The following is a 25,874-nucleotide window of genomic DNA, read 5'->3' on the forward strand; positions in this document are numbered from 1 at the left end:
CATGGTCTTGCTTGACTCCATTGTTCTGTTATTCTCTCATTATTCAGTTTTTTTAATTAAAAAAATTTAGAAGAGTTTTTAAAAGACTGTGATTATAATTTGGAAATGTTTACAACTAAAAGGATCTGTAATATACCAGTTGCCCTGTTGTGGAATAAGGTGAATCCATGAACTTAGCAGTCAATGTAATTAAATTTAAATCCAATGAGAATGACTTTTATTTCAATGTTAAAAGTCATGCTACAAATTTACTAAAGAAAATGGAGACAATTCACCAAGGTGAATTGGTTAACCCAATACAAGGTGTAAGTTGGAATGAGTCAAACTTTTTAATATTTTTGCTAGGTTTGACTTTTGGTAATACTTAGGGAAAAACAAACTTGGTCAAATATGTAGTTACATTTCATGAAGTTGCATCTATTTTCAGGAATCTTACTGATAATTTGCTCACATATCATAATAATGGACCCTACACATTTAATTAAATCTATATTGTATAAACATTTAACTATTGGTTCTAAGGTACCAGTATTCAATTTTCACTCGTGGTAAGTTGTAACTCATTTTGAAGAACATGCTGCCTTTTCTCTATGTGAAATAAAATGAAAATATCAGAGAAATACTGACACACTTTACATGTCATAAAGGTAGACAGTGCTTAAAAACATTGCTAGTTGTGTGTTTGTATGAGAATTTATGTGTATGTTTTTGTTTGTGTGTGCATGCATGTAAATGTTTGTGTGTTTGAGTATGTGTTTATCAGATGCGGGGTCCTTCTATAAGATTAGCCTTTTTGTCATAGCCAAAAATTAGGTCAAAGCAGACGGAGACGATTTTACCTGGTTTTCAAAGAATTACAAATGTAAGTGGTGTTATTGTTCAAGGTCAGGGTGGTCTGTGATGATTCTGAATATGAAAATGTTTTCTGTTAACTCAATAGATCAGTAGACTAAACATTTGCAGATATCATTATTGGTCACTTAAAGTTCCCATCAGCTTCTAGGCTACACGATGCTAACATTACTTCGGGAACAACCATGTATTCATAACTCATAACTGTTTTCCAAAATGAAAATCCAGAGCAATGAATAGCTCTTGCATTTAATCAAAATGACAATGGTTTGCTATTTTGTGATTTTCTGGAAAAAAATCTTTTCAATTCTGGTAAATAACCTGTTGATTACTTCCTAACTTTTATATACTTTATTTTTTTCCCATTCTTACTGACACAATATAAATTTATTTTAATGCCAAGTGTACATTTTTACTAGTAGACATTCCGAAAAGTGCCATTTTCAAACATAATGATAACATTACTACCCAAATATTATACAGTACCATAATATTATACTAGGTACATAGCTCTGAGCTATCTGCTATATTCATACTTCAAAAGATTATGGAGAGAAGTCTGTAAATAGACGAGTAAATGTCAGGCAATTTCTTTTATCACTACTTCCTGCAGATACATAAAGTGAATGTGTGTACCATTTTCTTGGGTCTTATTTTTGAGATAGAAAAACAACAGGATTTTAAAAATAGAGTATATGTTTGTGGTAATCAAGTGACAAACATGTAGTCATCATGTTTATTTTAAAAACATAAGAACTTCAAAAATATGACTCTACTTACATGAATGTTTGCTATGTGAAGATGTTTAATTGATTATTTCATTTACATTTCAAATAGTGTTCCCCTTCCCTATGTGAAGTTTAAGGTACATAAACACAATAGTAGAAACAACATCTGTGGCTAATGTGAGTGCTTATCCTAACCCTCTAATGGTCAGTACTTGAACCTTATTTTTAGACTGAACATTTTGTCACTGAGATCCTTAATGGTTAAACTAACAATCAAGTCTACAGAACATAGAGACAAGAATTAATAAGGACTAATGATTTTTGAGCTACTGTGTCTAATTTAAGGGTGCCTGCAATTCTGAAAGTTCTTATGAGACCTTCCAATGAGTGAGGGCAGACCTGTGACATCTGCCTGATTTTCTGTGGTTGTAGGAGGGATGCTGACTAAGCATATTCAGAATCAAGTACAGACCAGACAGAACATTTTGACATTGGCCTGGCTTCTAGATTTTCTGCTTTGTGTAAGGATCAAAGGCATTCTTGACACACCTCAACAAATGGACTTTTATTAAGAACTGACCCTGTTTTATAAATGTGCAAACTCATCTGGATCTCATGTCATGAGTAAAACAACCTACGTTCCATTGAGTAAAACAATCTTAGTTCCGTTGGTTTGAACTGTTCCTTATTTCCTCTACTTCCCTCTCCAAAACTCTGCTGTTGTGGATGTTCTGTTTTCTTGTTTTATGAGAGTGGATGATTTTCAATGAACCAATTTAAAGTTTATATTTAGAGAGTTAATATTAAAAGTATGTGTATTAATTACACAATATTACATTCTCTAACTGCCTTTTTTCTCTTGATATATACAATTTATATAGAAACCAAAGATGGCTGGAAAATTGTCCTACCAAGGCATGCTTCCTTGTTTAGACATAATCATAGCACTTTTCTCTTTTCAGTTCTTTCTAAAGTGTACCATCCATAAAGATGCTATGTAAAGCACTCTTAAAAACTCAGACTGCTAATCTTTTTATAACAATGCTTGTTGTTTTCATACTGAGAAAGGATTTTGGGAAAAAATCGAAAACCTAGAATGCTAAAATAAAATGAAAATTGTTTTTAAAAACCTATTGTGCTTTACATGTTTTGTAATTTTTTTAATGAATTGCTGACACATCAAACATCATTTCACTTTAACTTTTTACTTGATATTATGGTATAACTTGTCATAGTAAAACTAAAAAGAATTATAACTTTTTTATTATAGTTTTTTGTTTGTTTCTGTTTCTACTCCTTTAACTAGAAACTCCCTAATCTTGCTCAGATCATTATAGTGTCCAACGCTAGGGTTTACAAAGAAAACAGAGAGTGGTGTAGGAACTGTTTCAAACTCATATAGGAAAGTTGATGGGCTCCTTCCATGATTGTTTCCAAGCCAGAGGTTACACCCATTTTCCATTTGCTTCCCTATCTCTGAGACTACATATGTCTCCTACATATGTCCCTCAGGATCTTCTCCATTTGTGTCCCTGTAGTTCTTTTAGACAGGAACAATTCTGTGTCAGTTTTTCACTGTGGGTTGTCAACTCCATCTCTCCACTTGATGCCCTGTCGTTCTACTGGAGGTGAAGTCTACAAGTTCCCTCTCCCCACTGTAGGGCATTGCATCTAAAGTCCCTGCTTTTGATGTCCCACAGTGGAAGAATGGACACAGAAAAGGTGATTCATTTACACAATGGAATATAACTCAACTATTAAGAAGGAGGACATCATGAGTTTTGCAGGCAAAGGGATGGGAAATATCATCCTGAGTGGGTTATCTCAGACCCAAAATGACATGCATGGTATATATTCACTAATAAGTGGGTACTAGCCAAAAAAGTACAGAATACCCAGGATACAATCTACAGAGCTCAAGAAGGTTAACGAGCCAAAGAGCCCAAGTGAGGATTCCTCAGTCCCACTTGGAAGGGAGAAGAAAGCAATCATGGGACAGGGGACAGAGGGAGGGATGGACTTGGATGTCAGAGGGGACAGGGAGGGGAAAGGGGGAAATTGAGTGTTGGGGAGAACAGGACTGAAGCCCCGAGGGCCAGCAGAAAGAATGGAGACAGGCAACCTTGGGAAGTAGGAGGTGGTGCGGGTACCTTCTAGCATGTACTAGACACCTGGGAGGTGAGAGACTCATATGGAATATTCTAATCACCATTAACTCAAGCTACTCATTCCTACACTCTCCATTACATTTGCATTCATCTGTAGTTGAACAATAGCCTTAACATTTTTTCTCCACATTTGAACTTAAATTTTTGAAAGACATTTTTGTTGTCATTATTCTTCTCTAACACTCTCTTTGGACTGGAGTTGTGAACCCTCTCCAATTGTGGAATGGGAAAGGTTATTTTCACTTTTTTCTAGGCATGGACTACTGTTAACCATTTTTGGAATCCAGCCTTGGTGAAATCTATTAATCTTACAAAAGCTCCGTGAGGTAGTGTGTCCCCATTGTAGGCGCACAGTGCAGTTTCCTGCACAGGACAATTCAACTGACAAATCTCGTGTAGAGTGCCATAAAGGCAGGGGGTGTGATTTGCTCAGAGGGAAATCTTGATCACTCTGCAGACTATCTGGTATTTCATGGACAGGTACATGGGCACACGCTTACACACACACACACACACACATATAAATACACACCACAAAGTAACAGCTTTGCACATTTATTCACTTTTCTTAAATAAAACTCCAATTCAAATGTCATTATTTCTTATGGAGAGGAAGAACACATCAGATCTTCAGTTTTAACATTAGAAAAAAATAGAATACTTAGCAATGTCTATTTTTCTATTTTCATGTGTGATTCCATCCTCTTAGGACAGATTTAAGAGTGCAGTCACCAACATATTGCTGTCTATATTGTCTGTCTTTTACCTTGTATATGCTATTTATATAAACTCCCAACAAAACAAAGGCAAACATCTTTGAAACAAGAGTTACCTTTATGACTTTTCTTCAAAGATAACATTCTATAATCTTGCAAATAAATGACTTCCTCTACTTACGACATTCATTGACCAATTTTCTTCTAAATCTCTCAGGAATAGTCTGTTCCTGTATTTTATTTTGGGACAAAACTAAATATTTTGTTAACTAACTTAATGGTTTTTCTAAGAAACGTTTGTGTATATTCCCATTTAAAAAAAAACCAAATTTTTATTTTTCCATCATAGAAACAGGATTTGGGGAATGCAATTGAGTGAGTAGGCATGCATGGACTCGAGATCTTCCACAGGGAGACCCGCAACAATGACCTTGTGAGACATTCCAGTGAGGTCGAGGCAGTGCATTTAAAGGTAGACTGAAAAGCCAGGTCACCCCAGTTTACCACCCTCACAAGATCTTGAGGGGCTGACCCGATGGCTTGCGTGACAAAGTTAAAGAGGATCCACAAACATATGTCCTGTCATTAACATTCATTTGTATCTCTATATGTCTCCTAGAGTCCAGAGGGATGAGACTGTATTAATACTGATGTATTTTCCTTCAGAATTTATTTTTGCTAGAAAATTAAAATGAGATCTAAATTCTCACCTGATTTTAAGTGTAGCTATTATCTTAGGAAGTATTTTAAGTCACACCCAGTCTATCATACATACGATGGCACATTAATGGTCCTTTCTTCTTCAATTATAAACTATCTAGTTATGCTATTTTCTAGGTTTCTTTTTTCCCCTTGTGTACTTTTCACTCCATCTGTTTAAATATATACATACATATATATATATATATATATATATATATATATATATGTATATATATTCATTGACCAACTTTCTTCTAAATCTCTCAGGAATACTCTGTTCCTATGTTTTATTTTTGGAGAAAACTAAATATTTTTTTAACTAACTTAAGAGTTTTTCTAAAAAATGTTTGTGTATATTCCCATTTAAAAAAAACCAAATTTTTATTTGCACATATATATGCATATATATATATATATGCATATATATGAGGATTTCAGGAATATAAATTCGCTTTCTATTAAGCAGAGCCAGGGGTCGTGACACCCATGTCATCTGAGTGGCATGTGTTCCACACCATGCTGTTTCATTTTTAATAAGAAAACTTAAAGCTATTTTGGTAATAAAAAGAATGTATTTATAAACATAGAGACTGTAACCTACTGTACATACATACATTATCTTTACTGAAGCTGTATATTATGCAGGACAATGATGGATATAAATGATGCTCTTAAAGCAATACGGAAAATATTAAAACAAAAGATTGTCTGCAGTCCAATCAACATGTCATATAAATGTTCCATAAAAAGGAGCTAGTTATTCTTATGGAAATTTGTTTTAGCAGCATCTGCAAACAATGGACTGACTTTTAATGAGTAATATTTATTTGAAGAACAAAACATGATTTTTATTTTTAAAATACGCATTTATTGCTAAACAATCCTGGGGTCTCCTAAATCTCTCAACACAAGAGGGCAATATTCTCTTACTTTTATTGCAAAAAAAGAGCAATCACACACCTGTTCTCCACATAAAGATTAAAGTGGAAGGAAAGTACTAACCAGATGAGTCCACAGAGTGAAGGGAACTCTATTGAGATGACTATGCTGTCGACATTAAGACAGATCAGGGAGTCTTAATGTTAAAACATTAATTAAGCCTTAATTTCATAACTAATACATTTCAGTCAATTCTATTTCTCACATTTGTAAGAATCAGCTAATTGTGTATATCACTAATGTTGTTTGGTGCATCTGAATTTGCATTTGTTTTTACACGGTTTTTGTGGTTTTCTTAATATGCAGATTGCCTAAACACATAGCTAGTTAACTTTTGTTAACTTTTCAGAATTTGGTGATTATTTTTAAAGAAACAAACTATAATCAAATATGGTGAAATAAATTTTCTCACACATTGGTTGCACATAAAATTTATCTATAATTCTTAGTGTATTTTATATTACATAAAATGCATTGCCTTTTCTTGTATTGAAGTTAATTTTTACATTTTTCTGTTATATAAACATGCCATATAATAAAGTAACTAAAAAGTAATTTAAATCTCCAGGTTTACTTAAATGATCAATGATACATAAATTTTTTAAATCATTTTTTATTCATTTATTTGTGTGTGTGTGTATGTGTGTGTGTACTTGTGCTGCATGCAAAGATCTAACGATAACTATTGAAAATCTGTTCTCTTCTTTCATCCTGCGTGCTCTATAAGTGAATGGAATGTTCAAAAAGAGGTTGGTTGTCAGAATTGGAGGCAGGAGTCTTTACACACTGTTTCTTCTAGATGGCTTTCACTCTTAATATTTTTAAACACTCCATGAAGTCTTAAAATTCTAGAATTAGGATAACGTTAATATGAAATGAATACACAAAAATGTGTATGCTATGATGTGGTTTATCATACAATTCACTTCTCAGATACCAGCCAAGGACTGTATTTCAAGAAGTGTGAAATTGTGGATAAATTTGTGTTCAGGCTGGGATTATCATTTATTAGTAAACAGGCTTTCAGGATCCTAAATTCTCCTTCTCTGGGTAGATTTTAGAGTTGAAGCATGATGTGCTTCCATTATAATTTATTGATTACCTGAGACTCTGGAAAAATACCACTTCATCTGCAACTGCCTTGTATGTGATTTGAGAGATAATGGATTACTAATGGCCATGCAATGAATCATCTTGAGTAAAATGTACACAAATATGGTAGACTTGTTTTCTATTTGGCTATTGAGTTTTTTGTTCACATATTTCTTTCCAAGGAACTCAATAAAATTATAAAGAAAAGTATAATATAAAGGCAAGAAAAATGTAGCCAGAATAAAACTGCCCAAAGAAGACTGTAGTTCCTAGAATGACATACAAGTCAGGTATTGGTAAGTCAAGTATATATATAATTTCCCTTGGGTATTGGTAAGTCAAGTATGTGTATAATAAGAATGAGAGTGGGAAGGAGAAAGATGAGGCGAGATGGGGGTGAGGGAAGGGGAGATAGGTAGGGAAAGGGAGACAGAGATAGGGAGGAAGGAGAAAGAACTATTGCAGTTTCCACATCAAGACTAGTGGAGGAAGGCCAGTGCTATTTTTTAGTAGTGGAGTGCTTGCCTGGCATGCATTAATCCCTGCCTGGGCTCAACCTAGGACTGCAAATGACAGAAACATCGAAGCATCAGTAGAACACATTTGATTCATTATACCAACAAATTGTGTGTATGTATGCATGCATGTAATCATTCATATATGATTATGTATATATATGAATATATATGTAAATATAATGTGTATATGAAAAAAAGCCTAGACAAGGTAGGATTATAGAAAGCATCAAATAAATAGTTCTATGGCCATTATTTGTTATACTAAGAGTAAATGAACCAAATTGTCTTTTAAAAACAAAAGTTAGCATATTAAATCGTGCAAGGTCAAGTGGATTGCAAGTGAAATAAATGAGTGTAAGAGCTGGGGTGGCTCAGCCTGTAAGGTGTTTTCCACACAGAACTTAGGAATGGAGTTTGGGTGTCTGAAATCCTAAATTTGCCTTCAAGCAAATACCTTGTTAAGAATCTTTAAAGCCTAACTTTTGGAATATCTTTTGAAAATTTGAAGTTTTGGAAAACAATTCTCATGTAGTAGTTAGGACAATGGAAGTGGCTATGTGGGTGGTCCTTCTAACATAGAATGTCTGTTAGGAGATCTATTCTAAAATGACCCTTTTTTCCCTATCATTGCCACTGTACCTTCTAATCATGTGCCGGATATTTTTATTAAAATGAATAAATGTGTAATTGTAGCTAATTTATAATTTTAATGCCATACTTCATACTTTCAAGCCACAGCCCCCTATGTAGTAGCTCACTTCACCTACGAATCCAACATTAGCTTTTATTAAAATTCAGAGTAATCCTGAGTCTGTTTCCTTTTCCCTTTTCATCTTAACTCACAGAATCACACTTTTCACTCTGTGTATCTTACGTGTCAATCATTATCTTTATTTTATATTCCATTTCACAAACCGTTAAAACCTTTCCTCACCTGTTATATACTCTTTTCTAAACATGAAACCTGAACAAATTCTGCCTTTCAGAAAATCAATGCTTGTGACTTTAAGGGCAGAAGAAACACCCCAGCCTGATTACATTTATGATCCATCCCTTACCTGGTCCATTAATGCTAGACTTCATGCACGTGTAATTTGGTTTTTTTCAGTCAACCTCCACTCATGCATTATTGTTTCATTTATTTTCCTCCCTCTTCAAGCTTCTAACATTTTTTGTCGTTTTACCATTCTTCTTTCAAGATCATGTGACAGAGAATATATCAGAGACATGGATGAGTCCACTCCATGTAGTCACTAATATTCCACTGGATATAGTGTCCTTCTTGCCTTGGTCAGGTGCCTGATCAAGCTGTGCTCATTGAGAATGCTGTTAAGACATACTACCCCAACCTATGGAGCTGCAGTAACATTTCCCTCTTCCACTGACTTATTCACACCAAAAGACAAACTTTCTACCTTGTATCACTTATTCCATAATAAATAACCCCATTCCTTCTCAAAGGACAACAAAAACCTTTTAGAGTATTATGTTAAGTTTCTCTAGATATGTCACCAAGAAACTCCATGCTGAGAATTCAGTTATCAGTTTACTGACGGTTTTTAAAGATCAGCAACACAGTACACTAATCCTACACAATAATCATTCAGTATTGCAAAAGAACAATGGAAACAAATAAACTTCGAAGCTCACCGGACGGGTGCAACAACTGTGTTAGTGTCTACTGAAAGGACAGACAAAAAGATCAATAGAAGAGAATAGTGAGTTCCTAAACAGACTCTCTGTGTAAAACTATTCTTTGACAAGGGAACAAAAGAAGATCTGTGGAGCAAAGGCAGTCTTTTAAAGAAGTGGTCCTAGAACAAATGAACGTGAACCAGTGAAAGGCTGTGTACAAAGACCATGGGTACATCCCCAAATCAATGCAAATGATCATACATCGCTCAAAACATCTTGTACACATACATGAAAGTAAGTGTAAGAAGCAAAACTACAATACTCTTCAGATACAATATGGGGGAAAATTCATATGTCCTTGGTTCTGACAGTAAATTTAGAGGTGAGAGTCAATCTATGAAATAAAGAATTGGTAAGCTGTTTCATTAAAAACATGAAATTCACTATCAAGGATGAGAAAGTAAGGTACATAAGAGAAGAATATATGTAGAGAAGGCATAACTGATATTGAAAACCTTACATAAATAATGCTTAAATATTTGCAATAATAAAACAACTCAACATAAAGAAAAGCATTGGCAGTAAACAGAATGTTCATGAATGAATAAGTAAAGATGGCCTATACAGAGAGATGCTTCACATCCTATTCATCTGATGTTGTAAGTCATAGGAGCAATTCGATAGCACTACCTCACTACCTGAGGCTCAGTCCAAAGTCCAAACATCTGACCATACTGGATTCTAGGAAGACGTGAAACAGAGGTCTTTCTCGTTCATTGCTTTTGAATAAAACATAACATGGTTACTTTGAAAGACATTTCTAAAGTTTTTTACAAAACTAAGTATAGTCTTAATTTGCTGACCAAAAATGATGATATTTCCTGCTCCAAATCAAATGAATTAAAACTTACATCTATAAAATTCTGCTGAGAGGCATTTCCATAAGTAAGTAGGTCAGCTTCAGCATATCTGTATAATGGACAAAAAAATGACCTGTGAAGCCAAAAAAAATGTATAAAATGGATATTAAATGTATCTTACTAAGCAAAAGATTCTATATGAAAGTACTACAAGCTTTATGATACTACATATGAGGAAACTTGAGAAAAGCCAATGTCTGGTGACAATGGAAAGACTGTTAGTTGTAGAGATAGGAAGGAGTGAGGATTGTATGGAGGATATATGGGGTGTTTAGGGTAGTGAAACAAAATATCTTATATTAAAATTATAGCATCTGTATGACCCACACAACGCCCAACACCATGGTGAACTTAGAGTAGCAGTAATATGCTACTCTTGGTTTACTACCAAAACTGATATCATTGGGTGGACTACACTTTAGGGAAACTGTATCTTCTGGACAAATTTCTTAATCATTTCAAACTGGTCTGAAAACTAGTATCTGTTAATGAAAAGAATAAATTTCTTCCAGGCATTTATTTGCAAGGTTCTAACTAGACACTTCTAAACAGTATCGAATATCTTTAAACACATTCATAAAAGACAATGACATTTCTCAACTTATTGTTATTTCTTTATTTGTGTATATCTGTTTATGCATGTGTGTAGTAAACTTTGGAGAGTCAGGCTTGGTCAAGCATCCTTATCCACTGATCTACCTCATCAGTCTTGAAGCAGAACTTTACAATACCTATTTGTTTTCAGCCCCTCTGGACCCCGAGCTACACTGAAGGGATCTCCATGCTGACAAACTCTTTGCTTCTGCTTCCTCCTTTGTCCTCACTTCCTTCACTCCCTTTCTATGAGACTACTGTGTTGAGCCACTGATCTGCATTCAGAACACAAGAATACTTTTATTTTAGGAAGCACCAAAATCGGTGAATGATTTACATTATTTTCTGGGAGGAAAAGATGGTGAACACTCTCACATAAATTTTGTTTGGTTTGGTCATACAAGAACTACTGCCAGGGCTAGCAAGATGGCTCAGCAGACAAAAGCACTTACTGCCACTCTGAGAACGAGAGTTTGATGGCTGGAATTGACATTGACGCAGTGGAAGGAGAGAACCTACTTCCACAATTTGTCCTATGATGTCCATATCTATGTGCCTACATTCATTATGTACACTGATGGTTGCACACACACTTACACACACATGTGCATACACATGCAGACACACACAGACACACAGGCTTGTACACTCAGCAACAATAACACTAAAACAAAATAGAGTTGCCACTATTTGTTGAATGACTGAACGCACAGAGAGAAAATATGAATCACGAATAAATCTTAAGATGCACTTGAAACATTTATAGATTTCCTGCTGGATGATTCTTGTCCAGACTGTTCAATAGCACTGGAAATCCATCCTATGACACATCTGCGTAATAAAGCAATGAGAGCACCAAATGATGAGTGAAGTCACAAGAGTGACTCAGTTAAACGACAGTGGAGACAATGTGCTGAGTGGAAGAGGAGACATGCAAAAAAATGACAGTAGGTTGCTGATTAAGGAGGAAGAAAAGACAAGGTCTGTGGTAAAATTTAAGGTCACTGGTAGGAAACTCACAAAACCCAAGTAACAGCAAGAAGACAAGAGTGGCTAGCAAGATGACAGACACACACTATGATCCTGTTGCACAGCATTGCATAGGTTGTTAGTGAAGAAATTCAAACGATGAAGCAAAGAGGAACTGCAGATATTTTTGCCTACAACTGTTTATGATGTAATTTAATTCAGAAATACAAAACATTGCTGGTTTTAAATTTCCAAGAGAGTGCTGGTAGACTAGAAAAACTTATTTTTTTATTTTTTATGAGTTATTTTATTTATTTACATTTCAAATGTTATCCCCCTTCCCAGTTTCCCCTCCACAAACATCCTATCCCCTCTGCCTCCTCCCTGCTTTTATGAGGGTGCTCCTCCATTCACACACCCACTCCTGACTTGGTACCCTAGCATTTCTCTACTCTGGAACATCAAGCCTCCTCAGGATCAAGAGGCTCCCCTCCCATTGATGCCAGACAAGGCCATCCTCTACTACATATGCAGCTGGTGCCATGGGTCCTTCCATGTGTACTCTGGTCGATGGTTTAGTTCCTGGGAACTCAGGGGGTGTGGAGTGGGTTGTTGTTGTTACTATGTGGTTGCAAACCGCTTCAGCTCCTTCAGTCCTTCCCCCTAACTTCTCCATTGGGGTCCTCATGCTCATTCTGATGGAGTAAGCATCCACATCTGTACTGATCAGGCTCTGACACAGCCTTTCATGGACAGCTATACTAGGCTCCTGTCAGCAAGCAATTCTTATCAGTAGTAGTTTCTGGGTTTGGTGTCTGCAGATGGAATGGATTCCTAGGTGGGGCAGTCTCTGGGTGGCCTTCCCTTCAGTCTCTGATCCACTCCCCCTCCTCTCTCCCTAGTGACAGCAAGGTCAGATAAAGTAAGTTGAGGAGGCAGAAATAGTGAGCAAGCTGAGAGCAACTGGGAGAGTACAAGAGAGATAGAAAGGGGAAGTAATAAGAATGTTGATTTTGCTGTCTTGAGGAACACACACTACAAGCTAGTGAGAAACCCTCAGCAAAGTTCCAAGAGACTTAAGAGAAGGAAGAAACTTCCACATACTGCAGCCGTCAGAGCAGGATTTTCAGAAGACTGGAAATTGTTTTAATCATTTTGTGTGAAAACACAAAAAGTGTTAAATCTAACACTTGGTATGTTTGTTAAATTTTTAAAAGAAACGGTATGAATAAATAGGAATGAGTAAGCAAATAATATTTAAAACATTCAATAACAAATAGAATGAGAGCCTTTGCTTTGAAGTGAAGAGAGACAAGGGAGACCTGAAAGAGAAAGAAAATCTTCCATCCAGGACTAGAGATTACATGAGCAATCTCCCACTTACATGCAGTAGTGTCTTCGGTTTCAATGCTTTTCTCTGGACACTTACGTTCATACAACTTGGAGCCAAAAGCAATGAGATGATTGGCACCGACTAAAGACTGCTTTGGTCTAGACTCACTCTTCAGAAGCTGTTGTTCGAAGGTGTATTGATTTGCATCCTTGTTAATTATCTCAGCAGACTAACATAGAAGAGTCAACCATGAAACATAAAGCATTCACTTTGCTCCTGTATCCTTATAGCCAAGAGTCTCTAAAGAGATAGAGACCAATGAAGCCGGAGTATAGAAACCTAGTGACTTCTAATCGAGCAGAGGAGGGAGTAAAATTAATATATGGTATTTAACAGAAGTTTCATCTCAATGACTTGCATGGATCTTTCGTAAAATGCAAGTTATAAAAGCAACTGCATTTTGTTTAAATTTGTTTAATTGGCATTTTGTTATATGATTTCATTGTTTTTCTGATGGCGTTTCAATTGTTTCTACAAGTTAGTACAATAATATTTGGAACTTCCTACAAACTTTATTTTAGTAATATTCTTTCTGAAGTTATGTATTGCTTTATCATTATAAATGAAGTTTGCCAGCATCGGAATTAACTAAAGACTATTCCCTCTTAAAGTTAATTTCAACCATTACTTCTCCACCACCAGCTTTCTATATAAAGTCATTTAAAGCAATCAATGCAAAATTTCCAGAGGAAATTTAGATCACTCTGGGCAGTATAACTAAAGTCTGCTCTGTGCTTCAGAGGAAGAGCTCATGAGTTTTCAGTTCGTTTCTCATCATCATGTGTCATGATCAAGAAGGTGTTTGTGTGACATTCAATATTAATGACAGAGCATATGGTCACAGAAAATGAATGCTAACAGAACACTCTTTAATTTGTGTACGAGGAAGTATAAATTCTAGTTAAGAAGATACTTATGTAAGAACTTAAAGAATGAGTATGAGGAGACTTTAACATCTAGACAAGTGATTTGACAATGTCCACATTCCACTCCTGCTAATCTGTATCACTTCCTCTGACCACAAAGAAACATATTTTCACTCTCTGGAAATAAGCTTATTAAGAAATTTTTAAGTAGAAAACATTTTTGTGCTGATTTTTATTTCTGATCTGAATAGTATCCTCTGTATCTTCCTTTGACTTATTTAACTTGCTATAAACCAACCGAGTAATGCTGTGTCCAGAGGAGACATGCTCAACTCAACTGAATTAATGTTTTCACCATTTTTCATGTATTTGCTCTATGTTTTTTTTATAGATACTACATAATGAAATGGAAGCTTGATTATCAGCATGAAAAACACAGGAGGTAATATGTAAAACTATATTCCCATTCAAAACTAATGCAAGATCCAAAATTCTCAATTAGGAAAGATTTACAAATAAACTTGATATAAACTGATGAGAAGAAATTTGGAATAATCTCAAGAATTCTGTTACTTGTCAGAGACAATGTATCTTGAACTCTTCCTATATTTGTATTTAAAAACTGAAGTCTAGCAATGTTAATGGTGGATTAATAACCACTGCACCAAAACCATCACTCAGCAAGTCAACTTGTTACAAAATAATGGATGATTATTAAATGTAATCTATGATACTCAACTTCTGGAACATATTTGGAAACTTAGGGTTAAAATAATCTTGTTTAACTTGTAAAAGAATGAGAATTTAAAATATGCAAATAGATATGTGGTAAGCTGAAAGTAAAATTATTAACATTCTCCCTATCCAGGATAATACTAGTAATATTTAATGTAAAACTGTGAACTATATTGGTATGGGCAGTAACGAGGTGGTGGGTAAGCAAGATGTCTTGTGTTTTCATTGGGTGACTACAGCAATGTGAGTAGAATTTTATTTATTTATTTTATAGATTTTTAAAAATTTGTTCTTATTTCTGCATATATGCGTGTGAGAGACAGTGCATGCCATGTCTCTGTGAATCAGTGAAGGCATCAGAAGAAGGTGTCTAATCTCCTGGAGGTGGAGTTTTAGACCAGTATTACCTAGCTTATGTAAGTGCTGGAAGCTGAATGTAGATTCTCTGGAAGAGCAGTAAGCATGGGTTTTGTTGTTGTTGTTGTTTTGTTTCAAGTATCTTTAATCTTTGTTTACAGTCCAGTCATTATCTTCCTCCCAGTCTGCCCTCCGACAGTTCCTCATCCCATTCTTCCTCCACTGACTCCGAGAGAATGTCCTCCCTCCCTCACCCTGTCAGGCTTTCCCACTTCCTACCCTCATGTCTCTTGAGGGTTAGGTGCATCTTTTCTCACTGAATAAAAACTTTAGGATGAAGCCTCTGCCTGCTTCATGCATTAACCTATCAGAGATATAGAACCCCAGATCGTCTAAGAAACATTTTATTTTGATTCTTTTTATCTGATTTCATTTTTGGAAGGCTTGTTTTTTTATTCCTTCAATTTGCATGTACCCCAATATTCTGCCATGGCTGAGAGTCCAGGTGGACTATCAGGAATATTTTTTTTAGTGGTTTTCACACTGACCTGCACTCTACTTTCTTTATTCCTATGTTTCATTTGCTCGTGAATTTTTAAGGCCAAGATGAATTTACCTTAAAATATTCATCAGTGAAGTTTGGTCCTATTAATCAATATTCAAGCATGATGCAAATATAGTAGAGACAGTGTGATAAGATGTCTTAGATCTTTATTTCCAAGTGAAGAGTATTGAAAAGATGTTCACTGCAGTCAACCCCATCACTCAAGGGTTACTTGAAAGGAGAGCCAAAGTTCTACTATAGGTCAAGGCCAGATTAATGATGTCTATAATTAAATTTTAATTCCATTAATTTGAAATGTCTGAAGTTTCCAAATTTGCTAGCATTTTAAAATTTATTTTCACATTTTACCTTTGCAGTAATTCTATAAAAATAGGCATCATAACCCCATTCACAGGGCCTGGGTTTCTGGCACAAAAGTCCTTTTTTTTTCCAGTCTTCTGAAGATTTATTCACAAGAAGGGCTAGTCAGACTTAGAACCAATATTGAGTGATCCAGACCTTACTGTAATGATGCAGTATACTAGTTATTGATATTTAATTTTAAAACTAATTTTTATGGCTTGCATAAATGTATAATGTAATTAACAGTGTTTACATCACAAAAATATTTAAAGAAGTTCTATGAACAAATAAAAGTTCCTAGAAAGCACAGTTATTATTTTTATCAATGCCTTTATTTTCATGTCTTATTTAATGGACTGGCTCAAAGGTCCAAAAAAAACCCACAATGTTTAAATTTTGGAAAACTTTCATAAAGACATTTTCGAATCACTTCTGATTTCCAAAGACATTAGATATTAGTTGTATGAACTTTTGGTCTGTTCAGTACTGGAGTTATGGAGAGAGAGTGTTTACTCAAACTTTTTACGTTAAAATCCTAACATGGAAAATCAGTAAGAAAACTTTAAACCACATATATCTGTTATTAAGGCAAATGTTGCTATGTTCTAAGTCTTTCTGATGGGAGGATCAACCTGAGTTGGTTGCTTTGATTAAGTGGTATCTCAATGATTTCCAAAATCTACCATTTTTCTTCATACTGGTTAGAAACACTCTACTATCTTTTATATTTTGGTTTGAGAGTATTCCAGAAGACAACAGTTACACATCCACCAATAAATGCATCTATACTGGCCCTTTGTATCACCTTTTATTCATATTGCCATTTGTCCAGTGCATGCATGCTTCCCACTTGTTTCTCATGGTTTTCATTAATCAAAACCATGCTCCCTCCCTAACTATTCTCTAGGCATTCTCACCACTGAAGAGCTTAAGTTAATTTGGCATAGAGGACTAACACAGGCATATCCATTATATTGTGAGGTAATTGGAACTGGGTTAAAACTATATGGGACAGAAAAATGATGCCTGTGTCAATATGGAAGAAAAAGAAATGCCAGAGAAGGCTGCATGACACAAGGCATTAGGAACTTAAGAATTACAGATAGACCAAGCGATGTCAGATCTCTGCTAAGCAGGAGTATTGATAATCGTTTCCTTGGTACTGACACCATGATTTCATTAAGGCAACATTACTGATATAGTAAATAGACTTTTGCCACTTATTGAGCTTAGGTTACTTTGTAATTGGTAAAAGGAATGTATATTTTTCCATATTCAGTAATTACATTTATCTGGCTCATTCTTTAGATCCACCACTTGTTACCTCCGTGATAATTTTACAATTTTTGTTCATACTCTTCCCAATATGTGAATGTACTGTGGGAAGTGGTCTCTTCTACTGCTTAGGTTTCAATAATATCATTAGCTTTTAGGACATACACATGGTGAATCATCTAAGATAATTTATGTTGGTATTAGTTTTTAAGTGCTTAGAACTGAAAAGAATAGAGAAAACAATGAAAACTTCAGTTTGTAAAAATTTATATTATTTTTCTCCAAAGAAGTAGCACCAAAAGTGTGACTTAACCTAAATCCTTCCATGCAGCTCCACAGAACTAAGAAGATAACCAATAATCAGAGACATACTCAAGTCTTTTTTCTTGCATATATTAAGAAATTGCTAGCATTAACCACAGTTTTATTTGATTTGATTTTTTAATTTTTGCTATGAGGAAAAGTAATCATCCTATTGAGTTGGGCATTCTGATTTAAACTGGATTTTCTGAGGGACAGTTTCTCAGAAGAATATTCACTAGCCAGTCCTAATTATAATTTCATGGATAGCTTTGGTCCCCACTTTCATTTATTTATCCTCAGGGGATTCATGCCCATGTCTCTTCTCTCCAACCGCAGTACAGTCTTCATGAGAATGGGCTTTACATGTCCTAGCATCTATCACATAATAAAGAAAGTCATATTTATTATCATTATCATTATGAACATGAGTACATAATCATTAAAGCCTCTCTATATATATAGGAATGAGAAATAGAATAATTTAAGTCCTAAATTGAGTTCAACTTCAATTGGTCATTTTTACGTCATTATGTCATTCTAAGGACATACCTAGAAATTGAGACCTGAAGAACCATATACTTTCAATGAATTAGTAAGTATCATTTATAAGTCGATATTTGTGTTTTACTCCACCTTTTAGAGTATGTGAACTCTTACTTGAAGTGACATGAAATTTAGAGATAGATGGTTTGAGAAACAGATCAGATTTAAATCCTGATTCTAATTACTCACTTGCACTTTAGAGTAATGAACAGAATTAGGACTTTTATATGCATTTGTAGGAGCATATGCACCGCCGCATCTGTTTCCTCTCCTTGTATTAATCTTTAGTGTTGCTATATTTATTTCTGAGGTTTAAATGATTTTTTAATGTAGGCGTGAAACACTATTCAGTGCCTCGAGAACTCTTTAGAAAAGTCTGATGAAATATGACAAATTTTGTCGGTCAGCAGTTTACAATTGCATTTCTGATTCAGGAATGGAGTTAAGCCAAACCATCTAAATGTGTCCAATATCTGTTCTGCCCTCTCATTAGCATGGCATTTGGCCTTTGGGCTGCATGCAGTTGTTACTATGTTTAAACTACTAAATATATAAATGATTAATAATGGTGTTTAAATAGCAATTTTAATGAGTATTTACTTTTATAATTTTATTTTTAACCCTACAGTGTATTTTGGTGTTGAATAATATATTGCTGCCTATGAAAGAGAGCATATGCACAGGGATCAAAGGAGTCTATAGAAAGTATTTAGAAAAGTAAATTACCTATCAACATAGCAGGAGAATAGCCGTTATCTCGAGAGCTACATTTCTGATGCAAATTTCCCATTTTATCTTCTTTTACTCCTTATTGCTTTAACCAACATCCCCTATGCATGCCCCACTTAAGGTGTTCAGTGGGTCTTATACTTGCTGCCATGCCAAACATGAGTGGTGTGCTCACAACCACTAAGGTTGTCATGGCAAAAGTGAATGCGGGGTAGAGATACCGAAAGAAGGAAAACTGAGACAGAGGAGAAAGAAAAGTAGGGGATGACTAAATCAATGCAAATGAAGAAGAAAGGAGAGAAAGGTGAAGTGGAGCAAAGGTGGAAGGAGTTGGGGAGAGAGAGAATCAGAGGCAGTATATGATTACGTTTACTCTTTGCTTGGACATACTTCCCCTGGCCTGTTACCTTTCATCTCCTATGTGGTTATAGACAAATATCATTAAATAATTTTAATGAGTAGCAGAGGTAACCCAGCAGTACACTTGACAGTATGTCCATGTAAAAAGTCCTGGGTTTGAACCCTAGCACTTCGAGGAAAGAAATAAGTGGGTAGAAAAGAAGAGCCATAGCAGTGAACATTGGTGGCAAAATGTTTGAATGTGGGTACTTCTAACTTAAGAACATGAGGTGTTCATTTTGATATGTATGTCTCTCTTACTTTGCTAAATGATGTTTTCTTTATTGAAGTTTTCAAGTATTTCAAACAACTGTTCTTATTAAGAGCAAGGTAAGATTTTGGACGAGAAAATTCAACTCTACAACCCAACAATGTTATTATCTTCTTTTGGTTTATAAAATACTCTGAATGCAACAAAGTATTTTCTCAAGCATTTAGATACAGTTCATTTCATCCCTTCATGTTTCACAAGCACTTCTTTAAGTTTGAGTAATTAATAATGATTATTCATTTATCATTCACAAAATGTCTTAAGTAATTCTTTTCCAAAATACTTATCAGTACTATATATTTGTATACATTCATAGTGACACCTAAAAGTAATTATTGACTTTGTCATGGTGTAGATAATTTTGTTAAGATCTGTAACACAACTGGATTATATTTATACTAATATAAAAAGTCTTAAGATGAAAGAAATATATGTATCATGTAATATCTGCAGGACTTTTTGCAGGTAGGAATGTAGAGTAAGTTAGCATTTTCATCTCAAAACTATCCTTGTTTCAGAACCATTTTTTTTGAAATATCTGATGCTCTAGTGAGGTTGATATTATCAGATTACCTGAGACTTTTAAGGAGAAAATCTATCGATGCAGTATTATTACTTGAGTACATTTTTGTCTAGCCTAAGACATGATACGATCCTCTAGAAACAGAGCTAAAGGAAGCTTGGTAGTATGCTACATGCACATAAGTTCTATGTTATCATTAGCTGCTCAAACTGCAGAAGCTTAAGCAGAATAAGTCTAAAGCAGAGGCCACTTAGCACTCTGTGTAACAGCATAGCTGAAAGTTCCTAAGTGTCAAGGGAAGCTTGGCTAACTGTTAACATTGTGATGGCTGAAGGCAATAGCATACATAGTGTCTGGCACCTGCCCCGTTTCTCTTACTTTGTGGACTTAAAATAGACAACAGACAGTATCTCCTTTGGCTAGTTATTTAGGAGGTGCCTAACGAAGGAGAGTTTACCTCTAGCTACAACACTATGAAAGCATTTGGAAACTCTACTTTCACTTCACTTTTTGGAGTTGGTTACTTGAATACAGCCTTGAAGTTTTTTGTTTGGCACACATCCATGTACAACACTACTGGTCTTGCTGCCATTCCAAGCTAGTACACGAACAAGGTATTTTGTCATTCCTGTGCTTCCCAGTACATACTGTGTTTTATAGGGCCTATGCCATGGTTTCATTCTAACAATCTCTGATAGAGAAGAAATCTTTGTTACTTTACAGTTTTATTCTAGTCTAACAATATATTTACTCCTAAAATATTCCAGTTTGTACAGGTTAGACTTAAAACATAATGCATTATCAATAAATTTCAGCCCAGGAGGGGGAAAATAAAAAAGACTAGCCTTCTGGGTGCATGGCTCCTCAGGCTTGGCTGACAGCCAGGGCTGATATTCTAGCTTTACTTTATAAGTTTCTCCAGCTGCTTTTTAAATCTGGAGAGGTAGCATCAGCCAGAAAGCTTCTAGTTTGAACACAGTATGCTAAATGTTTCTCTGTTCTCCCTGAGTAGTTGCTACTAAATGAAATAGCATGATGGGATTTTTATTCTCACTTTTTCATTAAAAAAAAAGAAATTGAGAGGGAATCACAGATACATCAAACTTCTCTGCAACAACTTTTGTAGGAATTAGAAACATTTATTTAGCATTTAAAAACACTGCTTCTGGCATTGAAATTAATTAAGAATTTGAAGTATTTTTTTTTTAAATATGATCATGGAATGGTAGTATTCTTTGAGGAAGAGACAGAATCAGTATCAAATATATATTAGTTTTCATGACAGACAAAATCTAAAATACTTGCTTCTCAGGTGAAGGTATATACATACATTATATATGAACATGTCTTTTTATTTGATTTTCAAATAAAAAGGCAAAAGTATGATCTATATAATTATATACAGATGGATTTCTCATTGATTTGTTAAAACTAAAATATAAATTTATCCAAAGTTTTTCTTTTATAAAAGAGTTACACCAGAATTGTATCTGTATTTTCCCATCAAGGATGACTTTCATGCTATAGTTTAAAAGCAGTACATATTACAGTTTTCTCACAAAATTTATCCCAAAATTTTCCCTGCCCATGTGCATGTTATAGAATCATAGCATCCTACCAGAGAATTCTGTATGGAAAAACAGCAACAATCATAGTATACTCAAATATCTATTCCTCTACACAGAAAAACACAAATGGCAAGGATACTTTTCTTATTAAACACTCTAATTTGGGGGGAGTACTGGTGAGACACATCGATCTTTCTGGTCAGTGATCTTATGTTCTTGACTTAAACTTCATAGAAACAAACAAAAGAAAATATGCATCAGTACCTAAGTTTCTGCTTATAGCTATTTGGCACAATTCCAGTAAAACAAATTAAAATAGTTGTTATGATCCGGAAAACAAAACATTAAAATCATTTGGGGGAAATTCATTGTCTCTTAGTGAAATTAAAGTAATTTTAGTAACTTCTGTCTTCACCAGTTCTTCTTATTCCAAAATATACAGTATTTTAACTACGAAGTTGACAAGAAAGTGGATAACTGACCCTGAATTACAGAAATGTATGAATATCTCTCTATAGAATTAATATTGAAAAAATTATGACACCATGTAAATGAAAACTCCTAGAACAGACACTGTGAAGGCATGAAAAGGAGCGTCTGACAGAGATGATAAACTCATTAAACTTACTCAGTGCTAATTGAAGATCAGAACACAGTTACCAAAATAAGCAACACACTGCTTTTGAACATTATTACAGAAACTGGAAAAGTATATTAGGAAAAGTTAAAAGGAAATAAATTTTTAATATTTTTAAACTTTGATTTCTTCTGACATAAGTATTAGAAACACTAACTAAGATCACCTTTAAACATCTCTCTTTTTCCAATGTGTTTTATGTAGGGGGAGTTTGGAAGTGTGTGTGTGTGTGTGTGTGTGTGTGTGTGTGTGTGTGAATACAGCACTGAGGTGTCGGTGTCCTGCTCACAATCCAGGATATGAGTATGACATATATTACTCTAAGATGTTTTCATTTCTAATAGGAGTTAATGGATAGCATCTACTTCCTGATAAATAGCTTATGCCAGTACTGTACAGTCTCAAATGTGTATGCCAGCTGTTTCTCTCAAAATTCCATCAAAACAGAGAACACCTATAAATCTTATGTCTCAAGGAGAAGAGTTCTCATCTTGGGCAACTGGCATGCCACATTCTAAGTAATACATACTTCTTAGGAAACATTTAAAACGCCAGCCACAGTTACCACTGAAGGCTGAGTTTGCAAAATTAGTGAGTCCAGTAGGAACATGACAAACCTGTTATCCAGGGAGGTTTTTTTGGTGCAAATGTCAGGGTAACTGTTTAAAATTAACCTGCTGTTGCAGCTCCTTTCTTACGGCAGAGAAATACGTTCTATATACAATGCAAATATAACTTCCACAAAGCATACTGACAGGTATATATACACACGCCAGAAAGGGAGATTGAATTTGGCTCTAAAAGTATCTGCTTCTATATAAATCTTTCACAAATAAAACTTTAGTGCATTTAACTTGTTTATGAAGCTAAGCCACACATACCCCGTCATTGTCAATTTCATCAAATTAGGACAGTAACTTACCTACAGAAGCATTTCAATATATGTTTTTTTTTTCTTTTGCTAACTTGAATTTATCCGGAGTTAGAAAATGAGATATCCAGAATTCAGGTTTACTTGGCTCCGCGTTAATTAGCGGAGCTTTCAGTTCGTGCCATCTGCCTCAACAGGATTCTGAGAGCACTCCTCAGCTCCGGTGCTGGTGTCTGGACCCTTCCAGCAGTCTTTTTATTTATACACACATTGTCCTTTTCAAAACAAGCAGCCAGCTGGAATGATTCAGACCTCTGTTCAGCACACCGTTAAAATGCAGCTTCCTTCTCGGACACGAGCATTACACCAGGGAGCAGACTGGGTACAGCAAAAAGGCTATGAGAACTATTTAATCACCGGAATACCAGCTGCTCCTGTCTGCTTCTGCCACTGCTGCTGTGCCTCTTGCTTAGCTGGAGTCGGTCTTTCCCTCCCTCCCTCTTTCTCTCATATCTCTAGAACTATGAAGGCAGCTCTGCCGGGTTATGATTGGCAGAAACAGCCAATTCCTTCAGCTAATCATCCTCAAGACTTTCAAGGACCTGAAGCTGTTGTGATGTCATCCAGGCAGTGGGATGTTACACATGAACACATTCCAGCAGAAGCTAATTCAGCAACCGGCTGCCTTCCTCTCACACAACACTGATTGATTAGATGTTCCTTGAGGATTTGGATAATCTTTCATTGTATAGTTTGAATATTTCCTACAAAATCCGAGAATAAGATTTCACTCTGAAGCTATGTCACTGTATCAAGTGGGTTAATAAAAGTTCATGTTGGGGCTTTCTGTTGTGAATATGTGCCAGCCAAAGAGTCTAATTTCAAATAGAACAAAAGCTAGCAATGAGCAATAGAAAACTTGGAAAACTATCTGTAAGCTATCAAATCTTGATGTTTATAATAGCATAACCATGTGTTATAAGTAAGAACAGATAGATATGTAAAATTATATAATGTTAATTAACTGAGGTAAAATCTGATTTGCTAAGGGAAAGTACATTTCTATTTCTCAAATTTTAAAATTACACATATAATTTTAAATATAAATATATAATACAAAATAAACACTTGTTTCAGGACAGAATAGAGCTGCAGAATATTCTCTACTCTAATCTGGTGTGTGTGTCTTCAGTTATAAGCAATACATGTAATGTAGGGGTAAGTGCAGTAAGAATACATGACTAGCGATTGAGGGGTGGAAGTAGTGGAGAAGCCGTTACAGCTTGTTTTATATGATGTCTTCCATATTCAGTATTATTGGTGTTAAAGTCTGTATAGCATTTGTCTATAAATTGCTAAAATGTTCATGCACAGTGAGTTGAGAAAAAGTTTATGTTTATAAAAGGCTTCAAGAAGTATTCAGGAACTTCTTACCTGCATGGCAAAGATGCATTTGGAGGTCAAGACAAAGTTTTCTTAGTGACGCCCATTAAAATTGAGAGGGATAAGCATATTGCAGATATGACTTTTATCAATATTATGATATAATATTATGAGGAAAATACCATGCCATGACTCAGTGTTGATAAAAATACATTTTAAATGCTGACTGAAACTTTCCATCTTCTATAGTTTTGTCTCTTTGGTTATGGTGTGGGGAATTGAACCCAGAACCTTTCAATTGCTAGTAAAGCATCTGCCACTATACAAGATCCCAGCGATCATTTTGCTTTTTTGTTGCTTTTTTTAAATTTTTTTAATTTAATTATGTTTTTTGGTATTGTAACTTTTTGGAAAATTGTGTAAGTAAAAAAGGAACATTACTGCAAAATACTGGAGGTCATTACACTCTTGCTGTATTTCTATTTCAAAAGGCAATATAGAAGCAGTGTCATATAAATGATTGAACTTAATTAAATGATAGCTAAGTGATTCTCATTGCAAAACTATCACATAAAACCTTGAAGCAGGATTCACAGCCTTGGCAGGGTTACGGAGATGGACAGTGTAGAATCCTAACAAAGGAAACCATGTGATCAGGTACTTTCTTTAACTTTTACATGAAGACACATATCTATTTCTCAAGTGAAATTAATAACATTTGAGTATTTGACAATGAAAGTGTTAAAATGTTAGTTTTAAGACATACAATGGCATTTATTAAATATTAGTTATTGAAAAATATCCAAATATAAGAAATTAAAATTGCTCGGAAAGAAACCTACCACTTAACTGACCATTTCCTTTTATTAAAACATAAAGTAAATGTTCAAAATAGAGTTAACACAATATGTATAAGTACAAATAAATTTAAAGCTGCCAAAATTTTCTTTCTTCTCTTGGCAAAAACTGGAGAGATTCAAATATCTAGATTAATTGATGAAAATAAAAACATCCCTAAAATAGTTTTATATGAAATTTTCAGTAAATTGCCCCTTATATTGTATTCTCCAATTATTACAAAGGAACTTAGTCATGAAAGTGTTATCTGTTTTGATTTTTTAACTTGTCTTGTTCATGAAATAAAGATAATGACCACAGACTTTGTGATAAGAACATGTTATATTAGACAAAATATATAGAGAAATCACTGGCCAAAGCATTCAGTGTTTGTTTGTTTTTTTGTTTCAATCACAACCTAAATTCTACAATTGGCTTTAGACT

The 25,874-nt window shown here is 34.8% G+C and overlaps 1 protein-coding gene across 1 annotated transcript in view; it reads right to left on the reverse strand.

The window, feature by feature from the left end:
- The window catches only part of Ndst4 (N-deacetylase and N-sulfotransferase 4), a 319,626-nt gene extending 295,928 nt beyond the window's left edge, over window positions 1–23,698 (reverse strand). The window contains exon 1 of the mRNA XM_028760460.1: window positions 23,262–23,698. The gene's annotated coding sequence lies outside the window, so the exon portion shown is untranslated. The remainder of the gene's footprint in view (window positions 1–23,261) is intronic.
- Between the last annotated feature and the right edge of the window lie 2,176 nt (window positions 23,699–25,874).

This window comes from Grammomys surdaster, unplaced genomic scaffold (genome assembly GCF_004785775.1).
Source record: "Grammomys surdaster isolate TR1022 unplaced genomic scaffold, NIH_TR_1.0 126531, whole genome shotgun sequence".
Lineage (NCBI taxonomy): Eukaryota > Metazoa > Chordata > Mammalia > Rodentia > Muridae > Grammomys > Grammomys surdaster.